General features: G+C 43.6%; 1 protein-coding gene across 1 annotated transcript in view; it reads left to right on the top strand.

The window, feature by feature from the left end:
• Positions 1–1,352: 1,352 nt before the first annotated feature.
• Positions 1,353–27,443, top strand: part of erfl1 (Ets2 repressor factor like 1) — a 53,746-nt gene continuing 27,655 nt past the window's right edge. The window contains exon 1 of the mRNA XM_029719137.1: positions 1,353–1,668. The gene's annotated coding sequence lies outside the window, so the exon portion shown is untranslated. The remainder of the gene's footprint in view (positions 1,669–27,443) is intronic.

The raw sequence follows: 27,443 nt of genomic DNA, 5'->3' as shown, positions 1-27,443 counted from the left end.
TGCATGCATCCCATCACCACATCCCTCTCTCCATCTTCTCCTCTGTCTCGGTGACTCCCTTGTCAGATACTGCACCTCTCTGCACTCGAGTGAGTTCCATAGGTTTACCTAATTGATTATTAAGTAGCTGATTGGGGATCAATTAAGTAATTAAAGTTGGTTAGGGCAGGGTCGATTGCTGGCATGGGACTGAGGACGTGCATTGAAGTGTGTGTGGTATAGCGTAGCGCTACAGCCTTGCTTTTGCAGCCCTACGTGTCTTTTTACTCTTGTTAGTAATTGTGGTGTATACAGTGATATTTAGGGAATTATGTCCCATACAGACAGTTACCTACGCCCTTAATTGAATGTTGGATGTGTGGTAAGCGGAAATAAATGGCCCTTGACTGTGAAAGTGAATGATACTGTATCTTCTTAATATCTTCACCTTTTCTTTTACCTATTATGTTGAATTCCCTCTAGAAATATGGCAGTGGCTGTGGCGGTGGCTTATGTGTTTTTAACCTAGGCATCATCTGGCATGAAATCTATACAGGAGTAGTGAGTATTCAGTCTGAAAGAATAGTGAGGATTCAGTCTGAAAGAATAGTGAGGATTCAGTCTGAAAGAATAGTGAGGATTCAGTCTGAAAGAATAGTGAGGATTCAGTCTGAAAGAATAGTGGGGATTCAGTCTGAAAGAATAGTGAGGATTCAGTCTGAAAGAATAGTGAGGATTCAGTCTGAAAGAATAGTGAGGATTCAGTCTGAAAGAATAGTGAGGATTCAGTCTGAAAGAATAGTGAGGATTCAGTCTGAAAGAATAGTGAGGATTCAGTCTGAAAGAATAGTGGGGATTCAGTCTGAAAGAATAGTGAGGATTCAGTCTGAAAGAATAGTGAGGGGTGCGAATATGTGAAGGGAGAGAATAACGACCGAGAACGATGTTTGACGGTGTCACTTTGAGTGCACAAGGGTACATTTTGGGGGTTTATTCTACGTTTTCCCACTGGGCACACACTGGTTGAATCAACGTTGTTTCCACGTAATTTCAAAGAAATTGCGTTGAACTAACGTGGAATAGACGTTGAATTGACGACAATGGGTTAAGCCTATCCTGAAATATGTTAGCGGTGCAAAATAGCCCAATACTTTGTTAATTGACGCATAATTGCACGGTTGAGTAGAAAAAATGGACAAATATTTAGGTAAAACAGAGGAAGGGTGAGAAAGTATGTGACTAACCAGTGAGGAGGCGAGACAGAGGGGCTCCTCTTGTGGCGGCGCGACTGAAAAGAAGAGCGTGAAAGGAAAAATACACACAGTCAAACTCGTGCACACACACAAAGACACACACACACACACCTCATATACGAAACACAGGAGCGGAAACGGGTCGAATCCTACTTCAAATTCTCTTTCCTCTCGGCTTGTCGACCGGGGAAAACAAACCGACCCGAGGCACAGCGAATGGGGATTTACTAATTAACTACTTACACACAGAGAGATGCACACCTCCTCCGCTCCCTCCCTCCCTCTGTCAGTTCCCTCGGTCGAGGTTGTTAGTGTAGTGCTGCTTCCACGGTCCCCGGCTCGGTGCGCCACTGGAACAAACGCCTGGAGAGTGATCTCAGACCTGGGTAGACTGCTCACGCTTTGGCTGTTGAAAGAATACTGAACCACACTTGAGGTATGTCATCGTCTTTATAACGCCATATCTTTGGCCATCAAATGTTTAAGTTTTAGAAAAATTATATGATTGTTTGTTAGATTTTGGATATGTTTTCTTTTATGAGTTTACTTTTTGTTGTTTTGTCAAGTGACTGAAACTAATATTATTGGGATTTTATTATTAGTATTATTATTGTTATTAGGCTGAGCTTTTAAATTCTACTTTAGATTCGATTAACTATCCTATATCACTGTTTATTTTAGTTTTCAAAATTACTAGTTGGCTTCCAGTCTGCATATAGTAGCCTACCTGAAATAGTGAATAAATAAATAGGCTAGATTTTGGAGGGTCACATTTGAGTCTCCCGTCTTGCCCAGCCCAGCATGCATGTTATACCACTGCTGCTCTCCGGTCTCGCTGAGGGGGAAGTTGTCTCCCGCGCAGAGCTGTCTGTGCTGGCCCGGATTAGCCGTTAAGTGTCTCTATTTGTTAACGCTTTACGTCTAACCCTCACCTCCACACCACAGTATCAATCAGTCAATTAAACAGCCACTCACACGGCTAGCAAGAGGCGTCTAATGTCGGCTATGCGCCGCCTGGGCTGTGTGTGTGTGTGTGTGTGTGTGTGTGTGTGTGTGTGTGTGTGTGTGTGTGTGTGTGTGTGTGTGTGTGTGTGTATCTCTCTATCTGTCTGTATGAGTGACCCAGCCTAATTTACCTTCACAGCGTGTATATAATGTTTGGCCGCGGATGCATTTATCTTTGTCATCTTTTTCACGCTCTGGTGAGCCAGGATGCAAATACATGTAACATGCAAGAGAAACGGTGCTTTTGGCAGACCCATTCATCATTGCGCGTGTAGAAGTTTGCGGATGATTGTAACAAAACGGTTGGGTATCCAAAGTTTGTGTTTTAGGCTTTAGATAATACGCCCACATGTTTACAATGCTGTTATTTGTTGTGATAGGGACACCATACAGTTGGAAATAGGCTAGGCAAATTTGGATGTTCACATGATTTAAAAAAAAACCAATAACACTTGTTTATTAGAATATAATCGACTGTAATATTGTTTTATTTTATGAGTATCACAGGAAGTTCAAAGTCGTCTTGTGCGGACATACAAACCGTTTCAATAAGTGGTATTGTGACTTTATTTGCTTTTCTAATTCAGTTGTGAGTGTATGTGAGAGTTCTGTTTGTGTGTGTGTGTGTGTGTGTGCGCGCACTTTCGTGTTAGCCTAGATGGGAGTTGGAGATGCCGATCACGGGTGACCTGGCTGCGATATAGACGCAGAGAAAACCCTCAAATCTTTTGGAATAATCTAGCCTCTGCTTGACTTGACTTGGTCCCCCCCCCTCCAAAAAAAAGTTGTTTACCCTAGTGAAACGTTGATGTATATTTATGGGCGCCGTGGGTTACCTTATCAATTATTTGTGCCAGTACATTTCTAGATAAACAGTGTTTATAAATCAATAGATGCATGTAACTATTCCAGATTAAGAGATAGATCAATAGGTCCACCTAACCCGACCGAATGTTTATTTCTTTCTCTGTTCAATTATTCAGTATATCATCTAACTTTGCACAACTTTGCCACTGCTCACAAGCATCTACTGTGAGCTGCTGAGTTCAAGGCTTAAATTAAAGTTGTCTTAATTTTAATAGACTATAGGCCTACTCTTCTAATCGTCTATTCGTTTGCATTGCTATTACTATAATATAGACCTAACAATGGTGACGAGAATGACAATGCTGTGCATATTGAATAATCATAATAATAATGATAAGAGCTGAATAATAATAATAATCTATTTCATTTAATTCAGCGTCAATTACGAAAAATAGTGTACAGAAAGAGTTATAACAGTGCAGATTTTTATCCATGAAAAAAGGAAGTCAGAAAGCTGTGCTAAGGATATATTTTTGAAGGACTAAATGCCCGAAATTGTGAAACTAAAAAATAACAAAATTCCCCTGCACTTTCACTCACTGTATTCCACTTTTTTTTTAAATATTCAATGTATATTGTTCACTTAGAAAGTTACATTCTTTCTGTACATTTTTGTTTTGTCTTTGGTAGTTTTGTCTTGGTTTAGTTTTTGCAGTGTTTAGGTGGAAGTCTCAAACCTCATTTTCTCTCATCTCCAAACTGACCATTCATTTAATTATTTCCGCGGTTTGTGCCGCGTCTTCCCGGCTGCCTCTATCTTTCTCTTGTCAATATTTGGTAGAAATATTTCCGACATTAAATGGCATTCGGGGAAATCTCTCCCCACATCACTCACCCTGCCCTCCCTCCCTCCCTCCCCCCTCATCTTGAATTTGGGCTAGAAGTTGTTCACCTGTCGAATTAGGCTACATTTCTTGTAAGCTATCGGTGATTTTAGTTTAAGTTGTTTCTAACATAATTCGAATCGATTAAATGAATTAATAATAAATAACAATTGCTCACATTTTGGTAGGCCTATTTGTATGCCGTTTTGGCCAACACGTAGGCTGTTATTATTATTATTATTATTATTAGTGGTAGTAGTAGTAGGCTAGTATTATTATTAGTATTATTAGTATTAGTATTATTCCATTTTAATATATTGCAATAATGACAGATGTAATTGTTACAACGTTAAAACGGTATCTTACAAATGAATCAATTCTAATCCCATAACTTTCTGGTACAAAACTAAAATGTAAAGGCATACAACAATATAATATGTCGACAATGAACTCCAAAATGAACGATTACATTTTAAATATATTACATTCTTCAATTATCAATTTAACGTACAAAATGCCTGCGCATGCAGTTGTCCAAAAAGTCTGTCATATCGAGCTGCCGTCTCGCCTGGCTTTAACGTGACCTGTTGAGGTCAATATCGTCATGTTAATCAATCCACTGAGGAAAATGCATAATCTGATATTTCTCCACTTCTAAAGGCTGAATTTTCCTCTAATATTCCTGGATAATCTCTTGATACTGTTTCCATACGCCCCGTAACACCTATAGGAGCCATTTCACATATATGAACCTTTGGATACACACGGGGGAAGGATAACATATTTAAATTCAGGAGATGCATTTGTAGAATTATAGAACATTTTGAAGGTCAACCATTTGCCCATGCATGGCAGCGCTATTCACCTTCTCATTTAGTTCAGGCTCGATACCAGTGTTTTGAATTCCTCGTAGTTGAATGTTGCTTCTCAGCCACAATCAACGTTCTAATGCTAATAGCACCATCAAATATTCAGGGTAAAACGCCTAAGCCTACTTTGAAATGAGCGCCGTGTGGTTTGATTTCTGAAAACGTTATTATCCTTAATGTCTTGCATCTGGAAGCTAATTTGGTATGATCAAAGCGCAGCTAGTTAGTGCGGTCAATACAGTTTCGAGGACGGCAAGCGCCCTATCGATAGTGCATGAGACGCTAGGAGGCCCACTTCAGTGATGATGCGCGGCATTCAATTCCAAGGAATACTCGTTGCCTGAGCCAGTAGGCTACCCCTGTCTCATCTCACCAGTCCACCCGTCTCCTCTCCTCTCGCCATGACAGTCAAGAGTAAATAAGGTGATTGATCGGATGGGGTGGAGTGGTTCCACCTGTCATTGTGCTCTTCTGTGATGTAGAGGCTGAAGTGGCCCTCCCGGACACAACTCAAGTCCCAGGGACGGTTCTGTTCAACTGGAAGAAAGCACGAATCTCTTCCACTTTGTCGTGTGTTTGATTATTTCTTCCCCAAGAGTGTCTTCTCTTTTGGGGAAGCACTAGGCCATGAGGCAAATTCATAGCCAACATGACGTGAGGTTGGTGTTGGACGTGGTTGTAGGGCCAACAATATTAGCCTTATCTCGTTTATTAACTAAAATACATGTATTATTTAAATGGGTTGAATCACAAATAAGTTGAACGAAACTATTTATTTTTTAGTGTACCATCACTTATAGTGCGACGCGGGACTTCCCTCGTCTCTCCGTCCAGAACCAGCGCAGCCCAGAGAGGTCCAGTTCAGTGCGGTGTTTGGAGTTCGGGCTTCGGCCTCAGGTGCATCTCTGAGGCGGGGCGACGCGGGAGTCCAGGTTGGTGGCAGCCCGCTCCCTTGATGACAATATCCCTTCTAGCTTTTCAGTTAGAACTACTGTCTCTCACTAACTGAATGTATTTACCAATGTTTATCCCAAAGAAATCATGTTTTTGATGTTTCAACTTTTTGGTTTATTATTATACTATATGACCAAAATAGACCTATTGACAATACTTGTTATCATGTCAATAAAACATTATAGCTAAGCATTGCAAAAAGGGAAAGTAAAATTGTTTTCTCATTCTAATTGAACCAATGTGACTGCACCTCATACTGAATAGGTTTCACAATGCCTTTTGAGCTTTGATCAGCACTGTCTGTCTACAGTGATAAGCTCAATAGTGAATAAAAGCAAAAATATCAAAGCCATTTTGTTTCGTATGTTATCAGAGAAAAACGTAGTTCTCTTGACCTGATTGTATAATGCAATTAGGGTAGCAAAGCTCAAAATACCTATTACCTCTCTTTAATGCATACAGTTATCCCCATACATACTGAACCTATAGGACAATTGAAGGACTATTCAGTCCCTCTCCCTGTGTCTATCTCCTCCTACCCCCCCCGTCTCCTCTACCCCCTCCCCTTCCCTCATCTCTTTCTCCTCACCCCCTACCCATGTCCCCTCTCCCCGGCACACCTGGTAACTACAAACTTGTACACAATAATAACAGCGAGATGTATCCATCTATCTCTCTATCTGGCCTGTCTGCAGTTAGTGGAGTGGCTGAGAGACTCGCAGGCGTCAAAGGTCAGTTCATCGATGGCACACAATTTGACAAATCCCAGCGATTCTTATCATCCACACGGCGTTTAGGGCCAAAGGAGAGGAGAACCGCAGAGATAAATGTTTAATCCTGACTGGAGAGAGAGAAAAAAGAGAGCAAGAAGAGGAGAGAGCGAGTGAGGGAGGGAGGCAGAGAGAAAGAAAGAGGGGAGGAGAGGGAGAGAGAAAGCGGGAGGCAGAGAGAGAGGGAGAGATAGGGAAGGAGGGATGTAGAGACAGAGGGAGAGAAAGAAAGAGGGAGAGAGAGCGAGGGAGAGAAAGAGAGAGGGGGTGGAGAGAGGGAGAGAAAATAGGAAAGTAAATGGGTTACAGACAAATGGGCGTTGAAGTTGTAAGTGGAGGGACATAGCAACATGGACATAGCCACATGGACATAGCCACATGGACATAGCCACATGGACATAGCCACATGGACATAGCCACATGGACATAGCAACATGGACATAGCCACATGGACATAGCCACATGGACATAGCCACATGGACATAGCCACATGGACATAGCCACATGGACATAGCCACATGGACATAGCCACATGGACATAGCAACCGGGCCATCTCTACTTCTACATTATATTCACGCAGAGAAAAATAACCGATTCATGCTCTTTCTATATGTTTCCTGGATTAATTCTGGACAGGAAGAGTATAATTAGAAGTTGTAATGGTTTTGACCTTGTGTAAACTTAGTAGAGAGTTAACGTGTAAAGTTGAGAAAAACAAACCTTGTATGATTGACAGATTTCTGAAGCACTCATGAGGCAGTAGGATGTTAGTCCAACAATAAGACCGAGCAACAAAGAGGAAAATGAGCTTTAGAACACAAAGCTAGTCTGAGACTTTTCTTCATATTTTTTTGAAAAAGTGGCAGTGGTTTAGAAATGGACCCACTTTCTCTGTCCTCGCGCCCTTCAGAAGAATGTCTGAACTATAGCATGGCCTCAGTTGATAAACCTTCTGCTCTTTGAAAGGACTTAATGACAATGCTCACCCCAAGTTCATTTTATTTAGGGGGTTTCTTTCGCTGAGTCATAATTATCGCTTTGACAGTGATGTCAAATTTTTTTAATGCTTTAGTGGACTTTTATAATGGCTAATCCTTATGCGTGAAATGCATACTGCTCTTTCTATCCAGACATTGACACAGACAGACAGATGGACTGATGGTGGAGAGAATACAGTAAGAGACTGAGAGATGGCATAGAAAGACAGATGGTTGGAGAGGAAAGAACAAGAAACAGTGGATAGAAAGACAGACAGACGGACGGGCACAGAGACAGACAAAGGGCAGACCATCCACCAGACAGACTGACTTCCAGACTGTGCTACTGTGTGTGACTGAGGGAGCTGCTTGGCCGAGCATCCAGACACACGCTCATGTCCCTTCCCGCCGTCTCAATACGAGCTCAATGTAATTCGATTGAGATTAGTCGCACTGGCATGACAGCAGATCCCTAGTATTGCCAAAGCACTTAGGAGGCAATGACAGGCCCACATCGATGGGTGCTAACACACACACACACACACACACACACACACACACACACACACACACACACACACACACACACACACACACACGCTCCAACATGCCATGCAGGCAAGACAGAGAGACAGTGAGAGAGAAGGAAAAAGAAGGAGAGAGGGAAAGAGGGAGAGAGAGCTCATAATTGGCAAAACATCAACATCTGTCAAGAAGAAGCAGTGGGCAAGAACTGTAAAGAGTAAAAAGAAATGGATGGGGGACTCAGACAGAGAGATGAGGTGGGTGGGGTAAGATGGGTGACTCAGACAGAGAGATAAGGTGGGTGGGGTAAGATGGGGGACTCAGACAGAGAGATGAGGTGGGTGGGGTAAGATGGGGGACTCAGACAGAGAGAGATGAGGTGGGTGGGGTAAGATGGGGGACTCAGACAGAGAGATGAGGTGGGTGGGGTAAGATGGGGGACTCAGACAGAGAGATGAGGTGAGTGGGGTAAGATGGGGGACTCAGACAGAGAGATGAGGTGGGTGGGGTAAGATGGGGGACTCAGACAGAGAGAGATGAGGTGGGTGGGGTAAGATGGGGGACTCAGACAGAGATGAGGTGGGTGGGGTAAGATGGGGGACTCAGACAGAGAGATGAGGTGGGTGGGGTAAGATGGGGGACTCAGACAGAGAGAGATGAGGTGGGTGGGGTAAGATGGGGGACTCAGACAGAGATGAGGTGGGTGGGGTAAGATGGGGGACTCAGACAGAGAGAGATGAGGTGGGTGGGGTAAGATGGGGGACTCAGACAGAGAGATGAGGTGGGTGGGGTAAGATGGGGGACTCAGACAAACAGAGAGAGTGACTCAAAGAGAGAGAGGATGAAGACGAGTGTATACAAGTGATGTACGGGAAGAGGGGAGATTTACTAGAAGAGAGATTATTAAGTCAACATGTCCTGGGTCAGTCATTAATCCGATTTAACAGCAATTAAGGTGAGACTGATTCCTTCCTAGAGAGGAGGGGAATCAGAGAGAGAGGGAGGAGAATGAGAGGTGGTAGGTGGGAACCACCACACCCCACAAAATACAGCTCTATTCTCAATAGCCAGCTATAATCAAAACTATGACCTTGTAAACAGGCGGTAGACATAGGCCAGGATTCAACCCGATCACGCTTTGTCGTCAATGCACGTTGTAAAGGCAATGTCCCCGTGTAAGCAGAGACCACATTCACGGTAAACTCTGCATACTTTGAATCCCGGTCTTCCATCTAATACAGTGATGTAGGAGGTGGAGGGGTGATCTCTTTCTACTGAAGGTGAGAAAGAGGAGAGGAGCGAGGAGGGTAACTCTGGTGCATATAGATGAAAAGTAGGCCCTTTTCCCCCTCTCCTTCCTCCTTTCCCCTCTCCACCCTCAGCCCCCAGCCGTCGTGCTCTGCTCTCTGGGTTGTGTTGTTCCAGATGTGTATCGGGGTCCTGGGGTGGACAGAGGGCCCCGTCGTCCCTGTAGCATTGGTGCGTCTATTGGGAGATTGTGGTCCTGATAGCTCTCCCGCCTGACATGTACACAACAGAACATAAATCACACACACACACAGACACATAGACGCACACTTACGCTTTATCTCTCACTCAGCACACCTCAGATAGGAGCCAGCTCTGCAGAGAGAGAGAGGGGGAGAGAGAGAGAGAGAACGGGGTTGCTAAGTAGGGGAAAGGGTTGGGTTTGAGATAATCTGTATTGCTCGGCTCCTTGTTCTCGTTGTGTCTTTCTGCTGTAACTGGTGTTTACTCACAGTCTTAATGAGAAAATTGTTGGCTTGAATTGGATTGGGTTGCATGATGTTTGAGATTTAAATGAAGTTGTACCATTATTTACCATCCTTAAAACAACCGTAACACCATTAGGGATCCACAGAATGGCCAGCGGTTTGAGATACACAGGGTTCTCATTCCCATTCTATGGGTATACATTCTGTCCTATGGGTCAAGTCCATGTATGATACTCCCAGTAGTGGTGCGTGGGTAAAATCACTGGAGAAGCCAATCCAGAATAAAAAGTCATAGTACAACCTATGTGTTGTGATAATTGTGTTGTTTGCTCTATAACCTGTTAGTTCATATGCCTTGACACCGTGATATACAGGCCTAAAGGCCCAGACAATAAGAAGACTCAGTGGCAGAATAAATTCAACCACACATTTGTTTCATCACAAAACCGGAGAGCAACATCTGTCTGGTGAAGTCCACGAAACAAATTGCATGTAACAAAGTTACATGACCTACAGCATGGTCAAGCAAGGTAATGTTTCCCACATTTTTGGACTACTAAACAACTATTGATTTAGAACAGCGGAGAGTTACTGCAGGTCCCAGAGAAAACAGGAGCTGCCTCCACTATTCCAGCACCACTTCAACATTTCAACATCATCAAATCACCTATGCTAAGTCTAATACAGTTACAACTAAAAGATACCAAAAACAATTTAGTCCAATCAACATAAGCTACATATCATGTGGCTGTCCATGGTACTGATTTCTCTCTGTGTGTGTGTGTGTGTGTGTGTGTGTGTGTGTGTGTGTGTGTGTGTGTGTGCAAGTAGAAAAAAACATGTTCACTGACTCTACTTGTAGAGAAACACCAATGCCATCCTCCTCTTTCATGTTGCCTAAACGGTCTATGACTGTCATACAGAACACGCTTTTAGTTGTTGTTGTTCTAGGCTACCTGGCTAAAATACTTGCTTACTAGCCTAACTTCCTTTCATGGGCTACGATGTGGCAGGCCTGCTAGTTAACATTAGCCTTCTACAACTAGCTACACATTGAACTTCCATCCTCTCAGGCCAGGGGTGCAATGTATGAATTTATGGTTGGATCAGAATCACCGTTATAATCATTGGCCAGTATGGAGAATTTAAGTAAAACCACGAGTCCAAATCCATATCTCCATCCATGGCTAATTTAAAAGGGTCGATTTTAGCTAGCTAGCTACCCACCAGAGGACAACAACACAATGAGATGCAACAATTCAACTTTTTTCTGTCAATGCGGTCTAAGGCACTGCATCTCAGTGCAAGAGGTGTCACTACAGTCCCTGGCTGTATCACAGTCCCCGGCTGTATCACAGTCCCCGGCTGTATCACAGTCCCCGGCTGTATCACACTCCCCGGCTGTATCACAGTCCCCGGCTGTATCACAGTCCCCGGCTGTATCACAGTCCCCCCCGGCTGTATCACAGTCCCCCCCGGCTGTATCACAGTCCCCCCCGGCTGTATCACATCCAGCCGTGATTTGGAGTCCCATAGGGCAGCGCGCAATTGGCCAAACGTCGTCCAGGTTTGGCTGGGGTAGGCTGTCATTGTAAATAAGAATTTGTTCTTAACTGACTTGCCTAGTTAAATAAAGGTTAAATAAAACAATAATAATTCCCTTGACACTTTTTTTCTGGTGCACCAGGACCATTCACAGTAGAGCTCACTTAGTTTAGCTGAACGCTGGTTGGCTAATATTTTATATGTTTTTTTATCAAGGCTTACTGGCTTCCCTTTCTTGTTACAATGTCATAGTCTTTCTGACCAGACAGCATCAGATAGATATGCTACACATACTGAGACAGAGGAGCGCTGTTTCGTTGGCTCAGATGCTTTCTCTGGTGAGATACATTCAGCCTCTTGCGAATTGAAGGAAATGTATGCAACACAGCGAGACGAAAGATAAATTATTATTTTGTATGTTTTTTTCTTTTTTGGGGAAGCCTGGCATCCATGAATACACGCCACTGGATACCCCAGATAGAGAGAGCATTACATTTGGCCTGTGTTGACAGAGGGAGGTTGTATTGACTGGCTCTTGCAGGGGAGGCGTGTCCCCAGCCCCGTCTCCAAACCATTTGTGGCGTTTAATACACTGTAGCAGAGGTCTCCCTAACCTGTACACTGCATGCAGCAGCCGTAGGAATCAATATGCACTAGTCTAGACTGAAACGGAGCATCTGACACAGACTGAAAGAGGGAGTGAGGATGAGAGAGAACGAGGGAGGAAGAGGGAGAGAGAAATAGGAAAGGATATACAGGGAAACAGAGGAAAGGTCAGAGTGAGGGATCCAGGGAGATACGGAAAGGAGACAAAAGGAGAGGAAATTATCAGAGACATGGTTTGAAAAGCATGGAGCCAAGGAGAGGAGAGAGGGATGGAGAGAGGGGGGGTGGGGGGTGGAGTTAGAGAGACGTAGATGGTGAAAGAGAGAAAGCGATAGAGAGATAACAAGAGAGTGCGGTCAGTGGCTGAAAGAGACATTAAGCCAAGAGAAAACAGGGATGGAGACACCCGAAAAGAGGAAGACAAGGACACAGAAGAGGATACACACAGGAAGGAAAAAAGGCATAAGAGAAAAAGAGAAGGGCGGGAGAGAAATAGAGACAGAGGGAGAGGAAGAGAGAGAGAGCGGAGGAAGAGAGCGAGAGAGGGGAGAAAAACAGAGAGGGGGGTAAAATTTCCATCAGGTTTTCAATTGGGGCGGATCAATAGTGTATTAGAGCTCACCTTGACCCTGTCTCTCCCCCTTCTCCCTGGCCCCCTTCTCCCTGGGCCAGCACACAGGGCAAGCTACTCTCCCTCACAGCAGGGGGCGGAGAGGGGGAGAGATTGCATTACGGCCTCCTTTTCTTGGACCAAAGTGGCAGAAAATGGTACAATAAAAAGAGGGATAGAGGACAGAACGAAAGAGAAATAGAAAGAGGAAAAGTGAGAGTGAGGGAGAGAGAAAGAGAGTTGTGGGGTGGAGGTGGTCCATACTGAATGTTGTGTTGTTGTATGTGTTGGCAGACAGTGACTATACATGAGGAGATCTGACTGAGGGACATATAGGTAACAGAGACCATGCATGGGAAATGAAAGCACTATAGGCTATAGGCTGCGGCCGGGATACATGTGTACTCTGATGCACTCTTCTTTACATTGGGACTGTATGGCACCATTCTGTTGTATAGGGTTCTGTCTTTACTCTTTTGGACCTCCTGTTGTATTGTGTCTCATAGGTTGATTTATTATATACGGTCTCCATGAAATTAATATAATGTTGAGCCAAAAAGCAGTTGATTTGTTGTCTAGACATTATTTTCTGTCTTTACATTGCGAGTTTCTGAATCTTAGTCTTGGCCTTAGTCTTGCACGCACGCAAGCAAACACCGTCAAACACACACACACACACACACACACACACACACACACACACACACACACACACACACACACACACACACACACACACAGTCGACAGGACACACTACATCACAACACGAGGACACAGTACTTCACACCATTTCAGGGGACAGAAGCAGGGGCAGAGGGAGCGAGGGGATGGGGAGCGATTGAATGAAAAAAATTGATCCGGGAATTTAGCATTTAGACACAGTTTACAAAGCGATATAGAGGGGAGGCGCGGGAGCAGAGGGGAATATAGGGGGAGGACACTTAACTTTACAATAGGTCAGCTTTGACCAATTGACTAACTGTAACCCCGGCGTAGGTTAGGATGTACTGTAAATACCTGCGTGGTGTAAATTAATTTCACAATAGTGTTTTTGTTTTATAGAATTTAACTAAAATGACAGGATTGTTGGAGGAAGTTGGCAGATATTTTTGTAGAATCTCAGTTTATGTTCCCGTTAACTTGCCCATGTGGAAACTATATATTTGTTGTTATTGTAAATAGATTCACAACCACGTCTCAATAAAGCTTTATAAGGAGAAACACTAATGCCGCAACTAACCTCCCCACATTTCCTAATGTTGTTCCCATTGTCACCCATCCACACTTGGGCGCACATGTACATGCTGGGAATCTCAACAACACACTGTCCCTCTTGCTGAGGGGAAAAATAGAAGAAAAAATGAGAGAAAAGAAATCGATCGCCGGGGATAGCGGTGCGCGTCGGAGGATCGTATCTTGTCAAAATAATATATTACCCTCATCCCCGGCTGATCGATGCGGTGGATTAGGGACGGAGGGCTCCCTCTCCCCTCTTCCTCCCTCTCTTCCTCCCCGGCGCTCCGTGCAGTTTAATATTTACCTTCGTGAAAGAGCGGCCGTGACGGCGCTCACTCCTAATTGATTCCGACACTTGGGGCTCTCTGTTTGGACTGCGGATGAGAGAGGGAGGGGTTTGTGGAATGCAAAGAGAGAGAGAGAGAGAGGGAGGGAGGGAGGGAAAGAAGGAAACAGTGTCGAAGAAAAGTGTGTAAACAGTGAATGGACAAAAAATGAAATGAAAATGCCTACAACGAGACAAAAAACATTCTGAAGATTGTGAGAGAAGTGATCGAATGGAAAACGAGAAATGATATATTTAGGGAGATGGATGAAGTGAGTAAGAGAAGGATAAAGGGCAGAAGTGAAAAGGTTAGGATAAGTCTGTGTTAATGATGTGGAGGTAGATTGGTAGAGAGATGGAGTAGCCTAACAGATGGATTGAAAAGAGAGAAGGAAAGTAAAAGGAAATAAGGATGAGAAGTGTAAGAAGAGAGATGGGGGGCGTAGTAGAAAAGGATGGATAGCACGGCATGGATAGAGGGATGAATAGTACGACAAGGATGGAGGAAATTAACGTGGAAGAGAAGGGGAAATGGAGAGAAGCAGGGGGAAATGGGAGAGAGTGGAAAATTGGACAGGAGGAGAGGAAGAGAAATGGAGGCATAGGGAACAAGGAAAGCAAAGGAGAGGGATTAAGAGAGCGACAGAAAGATACATGACAGGAGGGGTGGACATAGAAAACCTATAAAATGGAGCGTAGGGGGAAAATAGGGGATGAGGGGAAAAAGCGAGAGAGGTGACAGGATGATATCGAGGGGGATAGACAGAAAACAGGAGTTATAGGGAAGGAGGGAAGGGGCAAGAGAGGGGCATTTTTTCCGATGAAGGAACTGGCCTGTCATCTTGTTCCGCCAGTACAGAACGGTCCTATAAAATACAGGGAGCAGGCAGGCCACACAGGGTGACTTATGTGTATATCTAGGCTTTGTCAATATATCTTTCTGTCTTCCTTCCTCTGTGCTCCCCTTTTTGCTCCCTCGCCTGTTCTCTTTCCAGCTCTCTCATCTTCTCCTCTCTCCTTCTCTCTCCTCCTCCTCCTACTCTCTCTCTCTCTCTTCTCTCTCTCTCTCAGTCTCTCTCTCTCTCTCCTCTCTCTCTCTCTCTCTCTCTCTTCTCTCTATCTCTCTCTCTCTCTCTCTCTCTCCTTCTCTCTCTCTCTCTCTCCTCTCTCTCTCTATCTCTCTCTCTCTCTCTCTCTCTCTATCTCTCTCTCACTCTCTCTCCTCTCTCTCTCTCTCTCTCTCCTCTCTCTCTCTTCTCTCTCTCTCTCTCTCTCTCTCTCTCTCTCTCTCTATCTATCTCTCTCTCTCTATCTCTCTCTCCTCTCTCTCTCTCTCTCTCTCTCTCTCTCTCTATCTCTATCTCTCCTCTCTCTCTCCTCTCTCTCTCTCTCTCTCTCTCTCTCTCTCTCTCTCTCTCTCTCTCTCTCTCCTCTCTCTCTCTTCTCTCTCTCTCTCTCAGTCCCAGTCCCAGTCGAGTAATCTCCCTTTCTCCCAGCACATGACTTTATATCTCTCCTTGTCTCTCTGTGTAGTTCCCACACAGATTCACAGGCTATGTGAAGGTTTTAATCCCGTGAGGATTTATACATGAAAAATAACCAGAGGGACATTAACTTGAGCACACATTCAGTTGCCTCTGTAAATTCTCCAGGTCTGTATCCCACAATGATGACACAGTATTATTATGAGAGTCTGCAGGGGAGAGGGATAACCAAATGAACAGTGTAGTGTTCCAAGGTGTTTCTGTCCCATATAGCTCTATAGGAAGATCTAGATACAGTGCTCATCAGCCGTTCTCTATTACTTTCCATATTAGCCATTCTCACACAAGTAGTCACTGAACTTGAAGCGTTGATGATGAGCGTGTGTGTGTGTGTGTGTGTGTGTGTGTGTGTGTGTGAGAGAGAGAGAGCTCATGTATTCATTTGAACTGTAGGAGTGCTTCATCTCATCCTCATGGAGCATCTTTAGCTTGTTCAGCTGAGAACTGGTGTTGGGCGTGGGGCTGGGCGTGGGGCTGGGCGTGGGGCTGGGCTTGGGGCTGGGCGTGGGGCTGGGCGTGGGGCTGGGCGTGGGGCTGAGCGTGGGGCTGAGAATGGGGCGTGGGGCTGGGTGTGGGGCTGGGCTGGGGCTGGGCATGGGGCTGGGCGTGGGGCTGAGCGTGGGGCTGGGCATGGGGCTGGGCATGGGGCTGAGCGTGGGGCTGGGCGTGGGGCTGGGCATGGGGCTGGGCCTGGGGCTGGGCCTGGGGCTAGGCATGGGGCTGGGCCTGGGGCTAGGCGTGGGGCTGGGCGTGGGGCTGGGCATGGGGCTGGGTATGGGGCTGGGTGTGGGGAGCTATGGGGGGTTGGCATCCTGCACACTATGGGGTTGGAGGGGAAGCCTACTTGGAGCACTCATGAACTATTTCTAAACACATTAGAGCTTTATTGAAGGGGTATTCTGAGTTATGACAGCTCATGCTTTCAGACAGGACAGGACCCGTTTAGATCCATTTCGTCTGGATTCAGTCAATTCAAAATAAGTATTGAAATTCATTTAATGGATCATCAATTTTTCATTTTGTCTCTCTCTCACTTTTCAATTCATAAATTGGATTTCAATGTATCTAATTTGAACTGACTGAATTCAAATGTAATTGACCCCAGCCCTGCAATATGGGACAACTCTTGCCTCACCCTCCTCCTCCATAAATGGCAGGCAGGTTTGGGGGGAGGATGGGTGAGTGCGAGACAGCGGGAGGAGAGTTCCCCTGGAACGAGCCATAACTTATTTATTTTACTGAACAACACAGAAATAGAATCCCAAATCCATCCGTGACTTCCTCTGTTCCTGTTTCATTCTGTCTTTCATTCCCTTTCCCTGTGTGTGTGTTATTTATTTATTTCTCTCTCTCTCTCTCTGTCCTCCACCTCTCTCTCTCTCTCTCTCCCTCTCTCAGTCTGTGTATTTCTCCCTCTGCTCTTTATTTACCTCTCTCTCCTGCTCTCTGCGGTGGCTCAGGTAGCGGTAACAGAAGTGTCAGTTGTCATTATTGGTCTAATTCAGTAATCCGTCATCGAGGCTCACTGTATGCAGCGTATTATACGCCGGCACAGCAGGTGTACTACGCACTGAGGTGGAGATTCCATTTGACACGCACAGAGGCGAGGGCCGACGGGGGCCAGGCTGGCGGGCATGCTGTGTGTGTGTGTGTGTGTGTGTGTGTGTGTGTGTGTGTGTGTGTGTGTGTGTGTGTGTGTGTGTGAGAGAGAGAGTGTGAGAGTAGTAAAGGTCTTTTGATTTCACTGTAAACAAAGAGTTCTGAGAGGTCTCAGTACAGAGAGGAGCCACAGTCACATAGGAGTTCAGAGGGACAGGGTTAACACACACAGTCACACAAACACACACAGTTACACAACCACACTCAGTTACACCAATACTCACACAGTTACACCAATACTCACACAGTTACACCAATACTCACACAGTTACACAAACACACACAGTTACACAAACACACACAGTTACACCAATACTCACACAGTTACACAAACACACACAGTTACACAAACACACTCAGTTACACAAACACACTCAGTTACACCAATACTCACACAGTTACACAAACATACTCTGTTACACAAACACACTTAGTTACACCAACACAAACAGTTACACCAATACACACAGTTACACCAACACACTCACACAGTTACACAAACACACTCAGTTACACCACACCCACAGCCAGACACAAAGCCAGTGGGTCAATGAATAGTCAGTAGTGCACTGAGAGAAGGAAAGGCTATCATACATATAGCTATCAAAATGACTTCTGTGAGAAGGAAAGACTATCATACCTATAGCTATCAAAATGACTTCTGATAGCCTTTCCTTCTATCATACATAAAGCTATCAAAATGACTTCTGATAGAAGGAAAGGCTATCATACATAAAGCTATCAAAATGACTTCTGAGAGAAGGAAAGGCTATCATACCTATAGCTATCAAAATGACTTCTGAGAGAAGGAAAGACTATCATACCTATAGCTATCAAAATGACTTCTGAGAGAAGGAAAGGCTATCATACCTATAGCTATCAAAATGACTTCTGATAGAAGGAAAGGCTATCATACATAAAGCTATCAAAATGACTTCTGAGAGAAGGAAAGGCTATCATACATAAAGCTATCAAAATGACTTCTGAGAGAAGGAAAGACTATCATACCTATAGCTATCAAAATGACTTTGAGAGAAGGAAAGGCTATCATAGCTATAGCTATCAAAATGACTTCTGAGAGAAGGAAAGGCTATCATACCTATAGCTATCAAAATGACTTCTGAGAGAAGGAAAGGCTATCATACATAAAGCTATCAAAATGACTTCTGAGAGAAGGAAAGGCTATCATACCTATAGCTATCAAAATGACTTCTGAGAGAAGGAAAGGCTATCATACCTATAGCTATCAAAATGACTTCTGAGAGAAGGAAAGGCTATCATACTTATAGCTATCAAAATGACTTCTGATAGAAGGAAAGGCTATCATACCTATAGCTATCAAAATGACTTCTGAGAGAAGGAAAGGCTATCATACATATAGCTATCAAAATGACTTCTGAGAGAAGGAAAGGCTATCATACCTATAGCTATCAAAATGACTTCTGAGAGAAGGAAAGGCTATCATACCTATAGCTATCAAAATGACTTCTGAGAGAAGGAAAGGCTATCATACCTATAGCTATCAAAATTACTTCTGATAGAGGTTTCATTTCTCTGCTGATATCGATGAATGAATATGCAATGTAGAAATGAATGATTTGTCTCCCATGATAGGATTATGAATATGATGAATGGTACTAGATTCATTTTGATAGTGATGATCCGGGTATTATACATTGTGATTGTATTCGGAATTTCAGCTCTCCACAACATTGATTGTGTTTCCATGTTTTTTTTTTACTGTTCACGCTGTTTCATAATTTATTGACTTAATAAATACACGTTGTCATTTTTACATTACACGCTTTCCATGTTCATCAACGAGCTTGTCCTATTACCATATTTTGAAGTCACACTCACCTCCATTTAGAAAGTGTCCAGGTTGAATCAAGATGACCCTAAAACTACAACTCCCATCTCATAGCACTGCAGTCCTAGTTCCCCCGGGGGTCTCAAATAGAGCAAAATAAGACTGCGTAAATCTTCTTTAGTAAGTGTATTGTGAATTGTGAGGACAGCGTATCTCTCCTTTCGCTCTCTTACTTTTATCAATTTGTATGGGAGCTCCCACCTCGGTTCCCCACGGGTATGGTGGGTTTGATCACGTTCTCAACCCCACAAGGCTGCAAATCCAGTAACCACTGTAAGTGTTTTAAACAGTTTAAACTATCATCATGCTTCACGCTGTGTGTAGAACCCCTATACGTGTCTCAGACCACACCCTTTCTCTTCCCGAAGGCTACTTTACTTTGAGGTTGTTTTTGAGGCACATGGTCACGTTCAATGGCATCACGTACAGTCTTAAGTGGATATTCAGCTGGTGAATTTTTCAATAGTTTTTAAATTAAAGAAAGTTTTAAAAAACAATTTCCCAAGATTAGTACTTGCGTTTCTGTAGCCTACCAATTATAATGTATCCAATGTTATCTTCCCATGGTCGTTTTTCTAGCCTACTATTTCGATAGAATTCCGAATTGTACATGTCATTGTAATCCAGGCCAGTAAAATAGAACGAAGAAGAAAACACATTTATGCTTGTAATATTGTCCATAGAATAAGTGAATAGCTTAACCATCACTAGGCAGACAAGGAAGGAAAATAAATCAGCGGTTGGCCTATAATAATAACAGTAATAAGAATTATTATTTTTACTACTACTACTATTAATAATAAGAACAGTAATAATGATAATAATAACAATAATAATAATAATAATGTCAAAAAGGAGAACATTTATTCATAAATGGTGAAAATGCACATGATTCGTTGACTAATTACTTTTCAGTTGGCTACTTATCAAACATCATGCCTATAAATCAAACACACACAAAAAACCTAAATGTTACCACTATTTTTGTATCCGTTCAATAATTGATATAGCTCACTGAAGTTATGAGCTTGTTGTTTCAACATTCAGACATGTAGAGATTTAAATATCCCTTCTTATTCATCTGTAGAGTGCTACTTTCGGTAAACATGAACGATCGAGACAGGAGGCGATGGAGGGAGGGGGGGGGGGTAATGAAGAAGAAAAGCACCTGTCTGCACGGTTCTGGGGGGGAGTTCAACCCGCCGTTTCCGTTTTGCAAAAGCTGCGGTAGTGAGACAAGACTAAGAACTAAGAACTAAGAACAAACGGATAGCCCAAACCGGCGGCGGCCAATCCGGATGAAGACAGAAAGAACCAACAACGGTTCATTACCGTCCGACTCTCTTTCTGAAAAAAACAAACACTCTTTATCTCTCTCATACTTTTTTAGATCGAAATCTTTACGAATTTTAATAGGTCTGTTAGAATCTACATCTTGTTTGCATTGCAACAAATCTCAACATTCGTCACACAATGTTTTACTATGAAATAATGGACCCGAGAGGGCTATGGATGGGCTGCGATTTAAATGAAGGAGTAATAGCCTAGGATTTAGAAGAAAACGTAGAAAAGTATACAGGGAACGAAGAGGCAACTTGAAATAAAGGAGGAGAGGAGTGATACAGCAGGTGAAGAAGAGAGGGGGATGTATGGAGACAGACAGAGGGAGAGAAAGAGAGAGGACTTGGGCAGAAGGAGGGAGTGTGTTAGACAGAGTTGGAAGGTGGTGGCAGAGAGATTAATGGTCTGTGTTGATGTTTGGGGCAGGGCACTCACTGCTTTGGCCCTCCTTGTAATTCTGTACTTAATCACCATCATTATGACACAGGGAGCGGACGGAGGAGAGAGGGAAGGAGGGAGATAGAAAGAGGAAAGGGGGGAAACCGAGGACAGATAGAGAACAAGGTGATCAAGGAGGTTGATGATGGGGACACTCGGAGGAAAAGAGAGAGCAAAGTAGATGAGAAAGAGAGGAGACAGAGGAGAGATGAAGGAAAAGAGTGGGTACTGGATGTGTGCTTGAAATATTACTATATGCTTGAGTGAGCAGGAGATGGAAGATAAGAAAGAAAAGGAGGGAGAGAGGGGAAGAAAGAGCTATGACAGCAAGATGTAAAATAAAAGATGGGGGTGAGAGAGAGAGAAAAGAGAGAGAGGGAGAGAGATGAATGGATAGAAAACAGGATGAGAGAGGGAGCAGCATGAAAGAGTACGTGTTGAAGAGTAGGGTGCCGCTCTGCAGATGATGAAACGCTAATTAAAGTAAACGAGCTACCTGAGCCCTTCGACTAACCCCTTGTCACACTCTGTCAAGAGCAGGAGAGAGTGAATGAACTAGGGAGGGAGGGAGGAGACGATGTAGTGGGAAGACGAGACAGAGATTTATGGAAGACGGAAGTTCTTGATGTTCAGTAGTTGTGCCTTTAGGTCCAGGTTTAGTTTCCCATGTTGCCTTTTCATATGAACCATTATGAACCAAACGACGAAGTTTACCCAATACCTCTTGTTATGGGTATTATTTACATGGCATCGGCATTGTTTATGTGTAATCGGAATAATTTATTTTCTGTATGACCTTGTACCAGTTATGGACAGTTGTCACTGTTCATTCTGGTATCCAAGGAAGTGTATTGAATGGGTGAAAGTGCCACTGTTGAGAGCCGGTGCTCCAGTGTTGCACGGAGGTTGGGGTGAACAACATATCCTCGCGTTTTCCAACATGGGCTTGAAAATGTCCACCACTATCCAAGATGAGCTCTCATGTCAAGTAGAGAACAGTAACAGCAGTTGGCATGACTCCTGGACTTATTTGCCAAGTGACCTTGAATCAATATCAAATAACTTGGGTGATTTGGAAATAAATAGCTACCATTATCATATAGTGTATGTTTGATGTCATGCTTCTTCCACTGTATGGGTTGGTGTGGTTTAACTACATATCATTGTAACCACGGTGTTCTTTATACGGACCAGTCATTTTCAGGGTTCACATGTTTTACCATAGCTAGTTTGTTGTATGTACATAGCCATGAAAACATGTAAGTGAACCCCGTTATTAAAGATACTTTGTCATCCTGTCACTATTACAATTGGTCCCTTGGTTGTTACCCCTTCATGATATTTCCTTAGTCCATCAAGCATTTTGTTATCTAACTGGCGAGCTATATATACATCTACCATTCTTTATTTCTTAATGCTCATATTCATTCAATTAATCCCGCGTCTAATTCGTTTCTATATTTATTTAGCCCATCTCGCTATTCCGCTTTCCTTTTTTCTTCTCTCTCTCCAACGATTATCCCGCGTCTAATTAGAAATCGATGCTGTTGGGGCCGGCGGGTATTTGCGATGTGTTTGTGGACATTGAGAACAATTCCCCCGACAGAGACAGAGAGAGAAAGAGCGAGAAGAAAGAAAGTAAATACGAGGAAAAAACACACACACCTCCTCAATTTACCCTACTGACAAGCAACTTCACTCCTTCCAGCTATTCTTCTTTTTAAAAAGCAGTAAAAAGCAAGTAACGGAGAAATGAAAATGATATCATTTTAACCAGTGGCGCGAGGGATTTGAGCGGGGAGTGTTTTTAGAATAAATAAACGATGAGGGGTATTTCAAAACGCTTGAAATGAATGAGCATAGCTCAACACTAAAATACAAACAAATGTTAACACCAACTATTTAGAAATAAATGGTATCGGCTGGGACACCAAGGCAGTATGCAGGAAGACCATTAGCCTTCACAGTTTTAGTCTTTCTGCTTAATGTAGGTAATTATAGCCATAAAAAAAACTATTTGGGGTTACCGGTATTAGCCTATTTATTTACTTATAATGTCCTTATTATTATATTAATAGCTTACTATTATCATTATTATTATTATCATTATCATTATCGTTATGATTGGTTATTATGCCTGTTTTTAATATTCATATAATTTGCTGAATGTTATTTTTAAATAGATATGTAATGCATTGCTGAATTTTTGTGTCTGTGCCTCTGCGCCTGCCTGCTCTATTCTGATACCGATCCAAAGTCTCTTCCGGTCGGCGCGTCCCGTGGAGAGGAGTCGGCAGAGGCGACGGGTTAGCACGATTACTGCCGGAGCAATCGAACCTAAACGAATTAGGAACCCCAGATGCCGGTCTGGGAGAACATTTTAAAACGAAGTGAAAAAGGAATGAGAGTGCGTCCTTTTATTAGTTCAGCTCACACCGGTACCGTCTGTGTTCAGCTTTATTTCTCTACCCATAATCACTTTTAGCTGTTTTTGTTGTTGTTGACCCTTACAACGAAATCTCTCTCTCGTGCTTTATTCGGACTTTGTTGAATTCAGTGTCAGGAAATGTCAAATTGGGGAATACATTGCCATCTTTTAGCGAGAAGGAAAAATAAAATAAGTTGTTTTTCTCGGTGTTGCCTCACATTTCGTCAGCCCCTCTCATGCTTTACTTGGCAAAGGCAATCTGCTGGTGTGTGTGTGCCTCTGTTCGTTGGTTTGGTATTTGAGTCAGTCAGTGCATGCATGTCTGTCAGTCCATCTCTCCATCTCGCGCGCTCATTAAACGTCCCTCTCTCCCCTTCCCGGCGTGTTTGTGCTCCCACTCCCGCCCTCCTTCCTCCTCGCCTCGCTCTCCCCTTGCCCATGGCTATATGATCGTGAAAAATGTGTTTACAAAACTCGCTCTCTCACAGATCAAACCACACGCGAATCAAAGACTTGGAGAGAGAAAGAGAGAGGAGGGAAGAGAGGGGTGTGTGTAATTTTAAAATTCGGTGTTTTTTTTCCTTGTGCATGTGGATGTCTGCACATGGCTCCTTTGGCAATACAATATCTTTAAGCCCAAAACAACTGTTTGTGTTTCATAGTTAAACATGAGACATAATGTAATATTGATGGCTCCTTGACACACTAACACGGTGAAACACGGCCTGCCTCAGTCCAGTTGATCATTAGTATGTATTACATGGCCGTACAATACCGTGATAACAAGCACCTGAGATAAGTTGTCATCTATAGTTGAGCTTTCAGAAGTGTGACACGAATTGGTTTAATTGACAGTTAAATAAGCATTTGCTGTTGTGTTTTATTTCTCATGTTGCTTTTTCTCAAAGTCCATTTTAGGCCAGTCATTTTTGTGAGGATGATGATGATGGTGTGTGTGTGTGTGTGTGTGTGTGTGTGTGTGTGTGTGTGTGTGTGTGTGTGTGTGTGTGTGTGTGTGGTGCTCAGGTATGTATCAGAATATGGTGGGAGATGGAGGGAGGGAGAGTAGGGGTCTTTAGATTCATCATAACAAAACAGGGGACTGAATATAGAAGTGGGTAATACAATACAGTATTGATGGAACAATGGGGAGAGGAATAGGAGGAACAGGAAGAAATAAAGAGAGCGACTTGGCGAGACACAGAAGGGGATGAGAAAGAGAAGAGTGTCAGAGGATAGAGTGAAGGGGTAAAGAGAGGGGGATGAGAGACAGGGAGGGAGGGGCAGACAGACAAGTGGGGGAGTGATTATAGCAGGGTTTATGTATGAGCTATTGATTTAGTCGGTGGTGACTTCTTGAGTGGTTAATTCGGGAAGTGAGAGCGATAGAGAGAGTAACTCACTGACCAGGGAGGAGGAGGGATAAATAGAGAGGGGGGTAGAGAGCAGGGAAGGGAAGGATAAGGAGGAGAGAAGGGTCTGTAACAAGTGCATCTCCTCATGGGGTGAAATCATTGACAACGGCAGCTTTTATCACCATGCATCTAAAGACAGGTGTTGAAAGCAGGGCAGTACAGTGTTGGTCTCCGCAGGATGGAGTTAAAGGAGTCATTTTTCTGCTAACCTTTGACCTCTGAATCCCATAACCTCTGCGTTCAATCAGGCACTGCTGAAACTAGTGCACACTATAGGAAATAGAATGCCATTTCAATCCCCTGATCTGACAAACCACCATGCAGGTTTTAAGTAGGCTACATTCTGGTCAAAGAAGAAAATATTATGTTCAAATGTCGGATTTTTCCATAAAACAGTTGTCTTTCATGAACAAGTTTGATAGCTTTTGGTATCTTTCAAATCTCATGCTCTCACTTTCTCTACAACATTGCAATTCTGAGCTCTCTCTTGTGCATCTGGTCACACACACACACACACACACACACAACACACACACACACACACACACACACACACACACACACACACACACACACACACACACACACACACACACACACACACACACACACACACACACCTTCTCTGTTTACCTTTAGGATAGGGTGAAGTTGAGCCCATAGGTCACTCATCTGCTCTATAGAAACAACAGATGGTTCTCCCCTTCTCACTGTCTTACCCTGTCTGGAGGAGTCAACATCAACCCTAACCCCAAATCCCTAACCCTACATTTAAACCTAACCCTTATTGTAACCCTAACCCTAATTGTAACCCAGCGAAATGTCTGCTTTTGTCTGAACTTCTGGTCCCCACAAGGATAGTAAAACAAAACCACACTCACACACCTTGCATCTGGAAGTAGTAATTTGCAGTTAATCAAACTCTGTGAAATTGCCTCATTGTGAAATTGCCTCATCATGGAATATATTTCGTATATATGTTTGTAGATGTAATCATGTATGTGCGTGTGTCTCTTTGTGTGTTTTAGACGTGAATGTGCGTGTCTCCGCTTGTGTGAAGTTTAAGGTCCGCTCGTTTCTTTTCCTCTTTCTCTTTCCCTCTCTCTTCCCTCTCGCGCAGGTTTTGATCTCTCAGCCGCGAGATCAAAGGCGTTCTCTGGCTATTAGTCAGCGCGAGCCATTGATCCCTCATCGATCCACGCGAGACACAGCCGCCCCGTGAACACCGTACTAGGCTCCCCAAAGCTCTCCCGCACGTCGGGAGAGAGGGAGAGAGCAAGCAAGGAGAGAGGGAAAACGCAAAGGGGGGCAATGTGTGTGTGCGTCTGTGTGGATTTTTCACTGGCACCGGTAGAGCCAAGCTCGAGCTTTTTCTTTGCCGCGGGACATGAAACAATGAGGCTCGAGCCGGTTTTAATAAAGCGCGCTTTCCCTCCTTTCAACTCTGGCGCTCGGCGGACGAGCCGGCAGCGGAGAGCGATCGATAATTAATGACGATGAATAATTTAACCCTATCGATTGATACTTTTTCTTCCTATTTTTTTCTTCGTATTTTCCTCCTTATATCTTAAGGCCGGTATTCTGTAAGGTGGTGATACCATATCACATGCAACCCTCTCCCATCACCATCTCCTTAACTTGAACAAGTTTTCCAAACATTCGCTTCCTCATCCACGTGCCAATCTACTGTATATTTATTTATAATTTAGCTTCATAACTAGACACACTAGTTCGTTTTCTTAATAAAATCGTCATCATTAGGGTTCACATACAAAACGTTACCCCATTTATTTCCCCTGGTTGAGTCAACGTTGATTCCATGTAATTTCAATGAAATTAAGTTGAACAAATGTGAAATAGGGCCTAGACTTTGAATTGACGTCTTTTCCCAGTGGGATGGCTGTTTGGTGATGTCCATTCACGTACAGACATATCTCCAAAAGGCCCATAGTTTTCAAGCACCCAATGCTTATAGGCCTAAATTGTATGGTCTTTGTTGTTGTTGTTGATGAAATTACATGTTGTTTCTGAAGTGGTTTAGCAGTTTTGGGATTATAGTCATTTTACAGGCTCATTTCAAGTTCTCCATAATTTTCTCTTCTTGACCTGTTCCTCTTTTGACTTTTGTTCATTTATTTTCCTTCCCCATTTCTCCCACCATCGATCCTAGTTGTATTGTTGTCTGTTCCATAGACCTCTCCACCTTCCAGTTTAACATTTGGACAGCCAGCAGGTCCTGTCTTCCATCCCCCTGCACTTCTTACCCCTGCCCCTCTGCCCCTCTGCCCCTCTGCCTCCCTCCCTCCCTCCTCTCATATCCACCCTCCTTCTCCTCTTACAAACCCATACCACAGTCCCTCTGTTCTTCCACCCCGAGGCTGACCAGAGTGTCAGAGCTAACCAGAGAGAGGAACAGAGAAAGAGGGAGAGGGGGTAGAAGGATAGGGAGAGGGTGTTCAGTTGGGCATTTTCAGGGGCAACCAAAAAAGAAAGATGAGACAGATGTACAGAGTTTGTTTCATCTGTTGGAAACAGAGAGCGAGAGAGGCCAGACTCATATCTCTTCTCTTTTTTTTGAGACCCTTCACTTTTTCCATCTTTAGACACCACTGGAGACAAAATGTTGCCAGAATGTCAGTCTGTCCAACTTCCATATCTGGCTGTT

The sequence above is a fragment of the Salmo trutta genome, chromosome 3 (genome assembly GCF_901001165.1).
Source record: "Salmo trutta chromosome 3, fSalTru1.1, whole genome shotgun sequence".
Lineage (NCBI taxonomy): Eukaryota > Metazoa > Chordata > Actinopteri > Salmoniformes > Salmonidae > Salmo > Salmo trutta.
The sequence above is the reverse complement of the archived record's forward strand: the minus strand, read 5'-3'. Positions and strand labels throughout refer to the sequence as shown.